Here is a 12,117-nt window from a genome sequence, read left to right as displayed (position 1 = left end):
ATATCTTGTTCTTAAGATTGTTGCCAGGATGAAATAAGTGAATGTGTAGAATCAGATGTATAAATAAATAAATATTGCTATTATCTCACTATTGCTCTCATTTCTAAGATCCCTTAAAAATTACATTTTAATAATAATAATAGGAAGAAAAACAATAGTTTAGTACGTGTTTTACTGCTGCCCTATGAAGACACTTAGAGGTTATTAGAATAATCCCAATATTTTATCTTTGAATAAAGTATATATTTCTAATTCTGTTGAGCTGTTTTGACAATTGGATTGTTACCTACTCTTTGGAGGGTAACATGCCTTAGGATTTTGCTTAATTAAGTGATTTATTTGCAACTAATTAATTTGCAGTTATCGCACTGTATGGTTATAGCATGTCAGTCTCTTTGTTCCTGAAGCATAATATAATGAGTTCTACCCCATGATTTTTAAAAAATGAGTAATTAAGTATTGTTATATATTTTGTTAATATAAATTTCATCTCTACATAAGTTCATAGAACTCTAAAAGTTTAAAAATCATGTATGAAATTCTTTGCAAAGATTGCTATTTCAGAATACTGAGTGGGTCTGACATATTTATAAAAATATTTTCTGGGCGCCTGGGTGGCTCAGTTGGTTAAGCAACTGCCTTCGGCTCAGGTAATGATCCTGGAGTCTCTGGATCGAGTCCCGCATCGGGCTCCCTGTTCGGCAGGGAGTCTGCTTCTCCCTCTGACCATAACCCCTCTCATGTGCTCTCTCTCATTCTCTCTCTCTCTCAAATAAATAAATAAAATCTTTAAAAAAAAAAAAGAAAAAAAATATTTTCTAATTACTTTGAAATTTAAAATAATCCATTGTTTATGTGGGAAAACCTGCAGATTCTTGATATTTATTGAAATTAAACAATTCAAATGGTTTCATCATCTATTTTGGAAACAATTATCATTGGGACGGTGGTGACTATAATATTGCTAAATCCTACTACATCCCAGTGGTACCTTGTAATGACTAACTGGCCAAAACGTTTAGATTTCTTCTGGCCGGATAGGTTGCCTTCTGAAAAAAAGAAAAACGGGGAAATACTAAAATACTTCTGATAGTAACCTGCTTCGTACTAAAGCAATTTTTAATTATTGTTCAATTCAAGCAATCTATCCATGCTTTCTAGGTTTAATTAGAGTCATAAGGATTCCCTTCTAGTGTTGCCAAAAGTGCTTTTCATCAGAATTGGTCCCGTGACCTCTGGTGGCGACCACATGGTGTGGGGGCTGACACTTCCCTCTCTGACTAAGCACCAGCAGACATTTTGATCCCTTGGTGCAGATGGTTGGGAAGCACAGCGGTAACGGAGGTAATGGAGAGAGGCTGCAGAGTGTATAATCACCTCTCCTTTTCTTCTTTTAACCAGCACACCTTTCCACGCTTGTTCAGAAACTATTTCCTCAAATGTGGACACGACGCAGCTACTGTGAGAATCGATGATCACACTGGGGGTATGTTCCTCTTAATTATTCTCAAATTTATTTTCTAAATCATCCACTTTAGGTTTACTAAGAGTGACAAAATTCAGAGTGTGGATTAGCATTTTAATTTTACTAAAGAGCACTGGCAGTTTAACACTTGGATTCATAATGCTCCTCTTTCTAGCGAAGAGCCTGTTTTTAAACCTAACATCAATCTACAAAACGTAATGAGCAGGATTATACAAAAACACACATGCAGAACATTTTCCTCATAACAGATGAGTGGCTCTCAGAGCAGACAAGAACCCATAGGGTATTCACTGCTATGACTCACTTGTCTCTGTAAAATCCTGTCTCTGTTCTACATGTACAATTTTAGATCTCACTGCTTCCCAGCATGAGCCGAGATAGAGCCGCTTTCTCCTTTTAAATATACTATGCTCACTTTCCACTCGAAGCTCCTTTTTTGTACTATTGTCCCAAATTTATGGGACTACATGTCCCTTCCCACTCTCTTTTCATATCTTACTTATTTTTTTTTTAAATTTCAGTTTTATTGGGGTATAATTGACAGAAAATTTAAGATATTTAAAGTGTACATCGTGGTCATTTGAAATTCAGAAAGGACACTCTCCATCATGTTATAAACACATCCATCATCTCACAAATTTTCTGTTCTTTCTTTTTTTTTCAGTGAAAATACTTAAGTTCTACTGTCCTAGCAACTTCAGTTACGCAAAACAACCAGTCACCATGTTTTCCATTATATCCTCAGACCTTATTCATCATAGAGCTGAAAGTTTGTACCCTTTCACCAACCTCTCCCTATCTTCTACCCTCCAGCCCCTGGCAACTACTTTTCTGCTCTCTGTTTCTATGAGTTTGACACACTTTTTAAAAATATTTTATTTATTTATTGGAGAGAGAGAGAACAAGTGGGGAAAGGGACAGTGGGAAGGGGAGAAACAGACTCCCCGCTGAGCAGGGGGCCCAACGTGGGGCTCAATCCCAGGACCCTGGGATCATGACCCAAGCCGAAGGCAAACACTTAACGGACTGAGCCACCCAGGCACCCCAGGATTTCTCTCTTTCTCATGGCTCATTTCTCATAATATTCCACTGTGTATGTATACCACATCTTTTATCCATTCATCCACTGACGAACACTCAGGTCATTTGCATATCTTGGCTATTTTTAAAGAGCTGATTGAAGGTACACCTTCCACCAATGTTTTGATAATCTTTCCTACCAGGATGTCCCATTATTTCTTTTTCTTTTTTTTAATTTTTATTTATTTTTTTATTAACATATAATGTATTATTTGTTTCAGGGGTACAGGTCTGTGATTCAACAGTCTTACACAATTCACAGCGCTCACCATAGCACATACCTTCCCCAATGTCCATCACCCAGCCACCCCAACCCTCCCACCCCCCTCCACCCCAGCAACCCTCAGTTTGTTTCCTGAGATTAAGAGTCTCTTATGGTTTCTCTACCTCTCTGGATTCATCTTTTTTCATTTTTCCCTCCCTTCCCCTATGATCCTCTGCCTTGTTTCTCAAATTCCACATATCAGTGAAATCATATAATTGTCTTTCTCTGATGGACTATTTCGCTTAGCCTAATACCCTCCCATTGTTTCTTAAGTATTTGTTTCACCAACTAGACACTATTTTTTTTTCCCAGTAGTAGTAGGAACTATTATCTGCCAGCACAAAGGGAATCCTCAGCGAACTCAGAGTTTAGGCATAAAATATGCTCTCAATTTTAAGGAGGGGATGGATATTTCTACCCCTGCATTCTCATTTCCAACACAACTTGCACGGATGAGATGCATCCTTTCAACCTTTTACTTTTCTTTTCCTCCATTGTAATGTGATCACAGAGAGGTGTAGTTCTAAGTAAGTGTCAGCATGCCTAATGTTTGGTCCCACTTGTATAAGAAGAAATTCTGCATTTAAGGATGATACTGTTCTTTGAGCGGGCTCACTTCCATTGTCTGTGGCAAAGAATGTGAAGTATTTTGCCTTCAGTGGACAAATGTAAGCCATACATAACCGTTTTGTTTCCTGGTCGTAGAGGCAGAGGCTTCTATCTTCCGTGACGCAAGCAGTCCTGGACTGCACCTGGTCCCATTGGCCTGATCCATCAGTTCCAGCTCCTCACCCGCGTTCCTTCTTGCTTAGGTAAATTGAAGTCTGCTTCCGAGGGAGCAGGGTAGAATGTGAAAGGGAAGAATAAACAGCTCACCTGGGTTTCCAAGCCTCAACTCATACTCAACATCAAAAGCCAGAGAACCTCAAAGTTCAGTGAATGTCATTGGGTCTTCATATAGTTATTAACAAATGAATACTTTCTTTCCATATTATTCTTTTTGCACAGATACCTCTTCAGAGAACTCTGAAAAGGAAGAGGAGGAAATCGTAGGTATAAGCAACTGTCATATTCCAAAGGAATAAGACCCTCACTTCTTAAAATTCCAAGGTTAAATATTAAAATGAAATGGGTTTAAAATACTTTCTACAAGTTATTTTGAACTAAAAAATAATTCAAGCCATAGAGACAACCATTATGGTAAAGATGAAGATGAAACAATGCTTCAATACCTGCATTCGAACAAGAAAAAGAGCTCAGTTAAGAATGTTTAGGGGCGCCTGGGTGGCTCAGTCAGTTAAATGTCTGACTCTCGATTTTGGCTCAGGTCATGATCTCGGGGTTGTGAGATCTAGCCCACACAAGGCCTTACACTGGGCGTGGAACCTGCTTAAGATTCTCTCTCTCCTCTCCCTTTGCCCCTCCCCCCTTGTGTTCTCACTCTTTCTCTCTCAGAAAAAAATAGTAAAAAAAAAGAATTTTTATGATTTTCTGCTTTTATTGACCCCATTACCTTGATTTCTTTTCTGTTTTTCCTATTTTATATCAAAATATTAGATACACATAGTGGAAAAAAATAATGAGTTTGTAATGAGAAAGTTTCTCCTTTCAAATATTGTCCTACACTCAGTCTAGTACCCTGTGTAAACACTATTTACATGTTATTATTATTTTTTTAATTTAGAGGTGGATAAGGTTATAGCTCTAAAAACATTATTAAAGCAATGATTGTGGATTTAACTACTGGTGCTTTATAAGGAAAAGAATATTTAACTTCTAGTTCACCCAAATAATAGTCTCCATTGCTTTCACATTTTTGACAAGTGCATTATCATTACACTATGGTATGATTTTTAAATGTATTATTGATTACTTTTGTAATAATGCATAATAGTCTTAAAATTCAGTTTCTTTTTCCATGAAGTTTATACAACTCTTTTGAGTTGAAGATCCCTGAAGAATGCTAAGATTATCTGTCATTTTTTAGTAAATAAATATTTATTGAGCACCTACCATATTCCAGAAATAGTTTTAGTCAGAGGCCTCAGCAGAGAACAAAATAGGTAAAAAAGAAACAAAAATACCCCTGTCCTCAAGGGCTTACATTCTAATATAATAGCTCCAAATTTCAAGGTCATGAGCACCATATGCCTGACAAATATTTCTAGCATCAAGTCAAATACATTCTCTTTTCCTATTCCCCACCAATTGCTCAAAAATTTGCTATACTCCAATTTATTAAATACTTATTTTTTCTTCAATTGTTTGTTTTCATAGAAGTGTCTATTTTTTATTGATGATAAAAGAGTAATGCGGCTTCAACATATATTAAATTTAGCTACCTCACAATCACACTTTATATAAAATGAAAGTCCTCCCCCCCCCCCCAGCTGCTTTTAGAACATTTTTCTAAGGATGAACTCATTATTGTGCAGGATTGTTGCTCAGATATCATATTTTTAGAGTCAGTGTTTTCTGAATTCTCATATATTTAGAGTCAGTTTTTCCTGATTCCCCCATATGTGTCCTTTGGAAAACTAGATAGGCCTTTTGTTAGCTTTTTAAAACATATGTATATGCATATATATATATATATATATATATGTTATATATATTATAGATATATGTCATATTACTTGATTAAAAGGTGAATGTAATATGTTATTTAGTAATTATATATATGTACATACCTATATAATTTGCCCAAGACATACCAATTCATTAGAATTATGCATGTTTAATTAGAACATATAAGTGGGTTTACATGGATTTCACTATTCACATTTTAATTGAAGTAATTTCCTATACTTTATATTAATGATTTGTTGTCGTTGTTAACATCCTGTACATGATTTTCAATCAGCATGAGCTAGTTGTTCATGAAAATTTGGATTTGGCCATACTGATAGTGTTATTGTAGCAGGAAACAAAAGAAGCAATAAAGAAATCGTACGTATCTTTATGACAGGAGGTACCTGCAGTAAGCTACTCAGGAGGTGAGGCTCCTAATCTTCCACAGACACTAGGAGATAGGGGTGCCATCTTCCTTGATGTTCACATTTCAGTGAGATGGCTCTCAGGTCCTAGAGAAAGACATTTCTTGGCCATAAAGCTGACAAAAGGCCTGTCTAGTTGTTAACCTGACATGTAGATATTTCACAGAGAGAAGAAAATACTTACAGGTTTTCTACAGTACCTGCCCTATAGTACCTTGTCTCTTTATTTTCAACTGAGAGAAGTGAGCCTCTTATTTTAAATTCTTACTTGTCCTTATAACATTTATATGAATTGTCTGTTTGTATATTATCTTAAAGAGGCCTCTCAAAATTGGATAAGCGAGGCAACTTGCAACCCGGAATTATCCTCAAGATTGTCCCATTACTTCAATTTCTTAAATGGGTACAGGAACAGTCCAAGTGATCACAGAGAATATCTTTTAATAAGTGATGAGAGAGGAAACATAGTTTCGTTCTGTTTTTATCTCTCTACTAAAATAAAGCCTCCAGCAAAAGACAATGTTGATTTTATAAAATAGTGACTAAAATGTTTGATAAACGTGTTTTCTTCAGGAAAAGAGAAAAACCTTAGCTATAAATTTGATTCCAGGATGTGTGAATGTCAGAAGAAAGAAAATAAATGGTTTAAATACTATGGGAAGTAAAGCACTGATTAGAAATGAGAAGCCCTGTAAATGAAAATGGGAGGTTTAATGATTTTTGCCTTAGTTACTAAACCCCTTATAATGCATGTCATTAGGAAACGATTTAAATATCTGGTGAAGACACACAAGGGGGCAAATTCCAAAGGTGGTTTTGGACCCTTATTAAAAATGCAGGGAAATTGTAGCTCCACATTACAATAGTAATTAACTATGGTTAAAGGCACCCTGAAGAGATGCAATTACCTTTAAAATAATTCTGCAGTTTAAGATGTATATTTAATGCATTTATTTTTCAGTTAATTGATAATTTGCCAGTTTAATTAATGTGAAATCCCCCACTACAAGACATAGTGAACATTCTTCATTCATTAGGGAATATTTACATTGCTATTTCTTGCAAATAATTGTTAAGGTGACCATCTTCCTTGGTATAGCTAAATATAATATTCTTAGAAAGTAGATGAGAATAAAGCAGATACTACAGGGCATGTTCGTTTATTGAGTCGTTTAAATTTATAATAGTTCATAAGAACAATAATAATTTTCTTCAAAACAAAATAATTATTTCCATATTTTTAAAATAAATTGACTGCAGTTATATTATAATGGGTTGGAAAGTCAGGAAATAGAAATTTATAACAAATACTAAACATTGTTTTATTTCTAAGTGGCTTACCCCAGGCCCTATTAACAGATTAGAAACATTTCATGATTGTTTAATGGAGGGTGGATTTCTATTAATCAAATCCTGCTTTATACCAATTCCCATCATTGAAAGAGAGACTTGTTCTGTCAAAAGTAAAAATTGCTGCTGGAAAATTTAAATGATAAAATTAAGGGTAGAAAATTTAAATATACATTAGAGAGAAAATGATAATTATAAATTTAAAAATCTTAATAGCAAAGCCATTTACAAAATAAATCTCAGGGTAAGCACATGCTTCAATATTTGAATTATTTACAGCAGGATTACTTGTTTTCACTGATTTGAAACTTGTAGAGCATGTAATCCCTAACACCTCATCGACTTGGTTAAATTTTTCACTAGCCTCAAATGGTTTTATTACTTCTACCTTTGTACCTTGAGTGATAATACTACTCTTCTTCTCTCCTCCTCTGTCACTTGAAATTACTGACCTCTTTTGAAACATTTTCACCTCATGATATCCATAGAATCTGTCACAGTATTATTGACGAGGAAGTCCTAAAATAGAGTACAGACCATTTCAATTATTTGACAGTGAGGGAAAGTTGAAGGCTCATGTCTACCAAATCACGTAGGAGGAAAGTGTGGTCTGAAGCTGATGACAATAATAAAGAAACTATCAAAAACTGTTAAAAGAACTATAATCTTGGGGTGCCTGGGTGGCTCAGTCAAGTGTCTGCCTTTAGCTCAGGTCATGATCCCAGGGTCCCTGTTTGGCAGGAAGCCTTCTTCTCCCTCTCCCACTCCCCCTGCTTGTGTTCTCTCTCTCTCACTGTCTCTCTCTCTCTCTCTGTCAAATAAATAAATAAAACCTTAAAAAAAAAAAGAACTATAATCTCTTAGTTTAAAGGGATATTTACTTAACATAAACATCTGATTTAATTGTCTAATTACTTAATATAGTTGTTTGTTTGTTTGTTTTGTTTTTAATCCAGCATCTCAGTTCCGTAGGCAGATGGAACCTGAGAGGTTCTGGGTTGCAAACCTTATTCTCTACTCCTTCCAAAGTCTCTGAGAGTGGCCAGACATTCTTTTAAAAATCATTTTTTGTAGCTATTGTCAAGGCAAGCACAACAGAAGATGGAGGTTGAGGGAATAAAAACGTGATTATTTAGTGAAAGTCCACTTAGTGACACCCACTCACCTATTCAGTGTCAATTCTCAACTTGAGAGATAATGGAAGGTTGTTCCAAACAAAATCTGAGCAGGTTATTTGTGAAATTAAACAAATTGTAAGATTTATATGGAAGTTCAAATCGTCAAAAAGAGTCAAGACCTATTACAGAAGAAGAAAGAAGTGAAAAGACCATTTTCTATCAAATATTACAACATATTAGAAAACTACTTAGTCAAGCCTGTGATATTGGCAAATAGAAGGATAAATCAACAAAATAGAATAAAGAGAAGGTGTAAACATGTTAATAGATACATGGACTTAGACTTACAATAAACTTTTTTTACAGTGCAAAGGGAAATGAATAAACTAATAAGGGAGAATAACTTCATGACATCTGTGTAGTGAAAAATGTTTTAAACTGGCAGAAAAAGCAGAAACTATAAAGAAAATAATTGATAAATTTGAATGCATTAAAACTAAGAACTTCTCCTCATACAGAAGAGCTATTAAGAGAATGTAAACTTAGCCACTGGGAGACTGAGTGAGTTGACATTTCCAACAACTGGCAACGGGCTCACATCCAAACTATATACAGAACCCCCAAGAATCAATAAATGGAAGACATTCAAACCAACAGGTAAAAAACAACTTAAGTATATACATTAAAAAAATGAAAATTCAAAAGACCTGTAAACATGTAGAAATGGGGCACCCCTCATTAGTAATAAAAATAAATAATAATAAAATCTCAGTGATATGCAATTATATCCCCACAAGTATGACTACTACTGAAAAGTCTAACTGTTGACAAGTTTGTCAAGCAAAATAAATTCTCATACACAATCGTAGAGTAGTGTTAATTGGTGATATTCACTCTGGAAAAGAATTTGGCATTATCTGGTGACAAAAACTCTCTCTTTGACCAAATTTTAGTCAGGCTCCTTTGAATCCAGTTCAGGACTAGTCCTGGAACTTGACCTGAAGGTACCCTGCTAACTAATCTTTGTGAGAATCTCCCCACCCACGATATATGACCACCCTTGATATATGATCAAGTTCTTCATTCTCCACTCTTCATGTTTAAGTCCTTGGTCTGCCTTTACCAAGAATCCTGGTAGGTCAGTTCAGCAAAAATCCCTCTATGCTTGATGTTTCCTGTTAGCAATTTTTCATCCACTGACCCCCTCACTCTGCTTCTTGGTTATAAATGCCCACATGTCCTTGTTGTATGTAGAATTAAGCTCAATCTCTATTCCCTACTGCAATAGAGTTGACTCCTATTACAGTAGTCTTGGGTAAACCCTTCCTGTTTTAACAAGTACCATGGTGATTTTTCTTTAACGTTGGTCCAGTAAATGATCCACAAACCCTGTGACCTAGCCATTCCTTTTTAGCTATATACCTTGCAGAAATGAGTTCTGAAATGTGCCAAGATACTAATACCCAGGAATACTCATAGAAGCACTGTTTATGAGTACTCCAAATAGAAAACTACTCAAATATTCATTAAATATAGAATAGGGCGCCTGGGTGGCTCAGATGGTTAAGCGTCTGCCTTCGGCTCAGGTCATGATCTCAGGGTCCTGGGATCGAGTCCCGCATCGGGCTCCCTGCTCCTTGGGAGCCTGCTTCTCCCTCTGCCTCTCTCTCTCTGTCTCTAATGAATAAATAAATAAAATCTTAAAAAAAAAAAACAACATAGAATAAAGAAGTGCATTTTTTTCTAATAATAAAAAGTAAAAATAAACACCAACTGCAAATGACAACATGGATGAATCTTAGAAAATAATATTGACCAAGAGAGGGTAAATAGAAAAGAATGTTTTCTGCAAAAATAAATCCAAATAAAGTTTAAAAACAAGTAAAACTAAACCATGCATATATAGGCTTACATACTGTGATGGTCATTTGGTATGTCAAGTTGCTTAGGCAACAATTTCCAGTTATTCATTCAAACACTAAGTATTTTGTAGATGTGGTTAAATCCATAATCAGTTGATTTTCAGTAAGAGAGATTATGCTGGACAATCTGAGTGCCCTGACTCAATCAGCTGCACAGTTTTAAGGACAGAACTGAGGTTTCCCTGATGAAGAAGAAATTATGCCTGTGGCTCACAGTTTCAGCTCATCCATATGCCCTTCCTAATGGCCCACCCTATAGATTTTAGACTTGCCTATTCAGCTCCCACAATTGCATAAGCCAATTTCTTGCAATTAATATTTTAATACGTATCTTATACTGGTTCTGCTTCTCTGTTTGAACCCTGACTACTGCATACATATACTGTGCAGGCATAATTAGATAATTACACTATAAAGAAGTGCACAGAATTGATAACATTAAAGGCCAGATATGAGATCATTGTGATCAACAAGAGATTTATATAGGGGTCTCCGAGTGCTGGAAATTTTTTTTTTTTTTTTTGACTTGAGTAGTGGTAACTAGTTTTCATTACAATCATTTATTAATCTGTACATACAGTTTTACCTATTTTTCTAAGTTTCCAGTTTTAAAAAAGTTTCAACTCCAACTTTTGTGTACCTATTTATGTTGATGTTATATAAGAATCTACATATATTTCTCATTTAATTTACTATTGGACAATGTTCTGTGGGATAATATTTTACTATTTTCTCCCCAGATTTTTAAGTGTTTTCTACAGGGTACGTTATAGTTTTTTTTTTTTCTTTTTTTACTCCATCATGCAAACTAATCACTACATTATAAATACATGCTGTGAGACTGAGCTGTTATATCTCTATGATGTGTATGAAACTTGGTTAGTGAATATTCTGTTTCAATGTTCTAAGGTGTAGTGACCAGTTTATCAGTCAGTTTTGTTTGTTGTATTTATCATTTTAAGAAATGTATAAGCTTTGGGGCTCCTGGGTGCCTCAGTCGTTGAGCGTCTGCCTTTGGCTCAGGTCATGGTCCCAGGATCCTGGGATCGAGCCCTGCATCGGGCTCCCTGCTCTGCGGGAAGCCTGCTTCTCCCTCTCCCACTCACCCTGCTTGTGTTCCCTCTCTCACTGTGTCTCTCTCTGTCAAATAAATAAAATCATTAAAAAAAAAAAAGAAATGTATAAGCTTTGTCTAGAGGAAAAAAAGTTTTTGAATAAAAAAAAAAAAAACACGCTATTTTGACTTTTATTTCCCCACATCCTACAAAGCTGATCTGGATTTGAGTACTCTCTGAAGTTAGCATTTAGTTCTGTCATATGGTATATCCTATGGGGAGAGGGGAGGAGATACCCTGAAAACGGTAAGCATACAGATTTTTAAAACTCATTTGAAGTTTAAAAAATATTTAAAATAGTTCTAAAATAGCCTTCTTTGTATAAAGTGTATTTTGGAATAATAATAAACAATAAAATATAGAATATAGATTTGTATGTTGCTTTTAACATAAAGGAATAATCTCACAAATATACAAAATAGTCTATAACAGAATGTCATTTTGAAGTTTCCAAAATTTACTCACTATACATCAAAAATAATGTTTATATTAATTTATTATTAGAACAAACACATTTAGTAACATTTATATTCAGATTCCAAACATTCAGGAAATCATTCAAATTCCAGGTGTATATCTCACATCTATAACTAGATTCTTAGTGTCACACTGTCAAATTCAGAAAGGCAGTCCTTGAATTAAATACTCCAGTTCAAGCTTTAGCATAGGGATGAAAGTTGATCTAACTTGACAGTTCTCTAGAAATAATCATTCTGACATGTCAAAGATGGTACATGTCCAGATCTCTACATTATTCAAAAATGATGAGATCTAGGGAAAGGAAA

General features: G+C 35.0%; 1 long non-coding RNA gene across 1 annotated transcript; it reads left to right on the top strand.

Annotated features, from left to right (window-relative positions):
• Positions 1-1,311: 1,311 nt before the first annotated feature.
• LOC116631307 lies at positions 1,312-4,111 on the top strand. Its single transcript, XR_004299160.1, has 3 exons — positions 1,312-1,486; positions 3,537-3,643; positions 3,840-4,111. It is a non-coding gene; the product is annotated as an uncharacterized LOC116631307 (long non-coding RNA).
• The last annotated feature ends 8,006 nt before the right edge of the window (positions 4,112-12,117 follow it).

The sequence above is a fragment of the Phoca vitulina genome, unplaced genomic scaffold (assembly GCF_004348235.1).
Source record: "Phoca vitulina isolate PV1807 unplaced genomic scaffold, GSC_HSeal_1.0 scaffold5, whole genome shotgun sequence".
NCBI lineage: Eukaryota > Metazoa > Chordata > Mammalia > Carnivora > Phocidae > Phoca > Phoca vitulina.
Note: the sequence above shows the minus strand (reverse complement) of the source record. Positions and strands in the feature narration are given on the sequence as shown.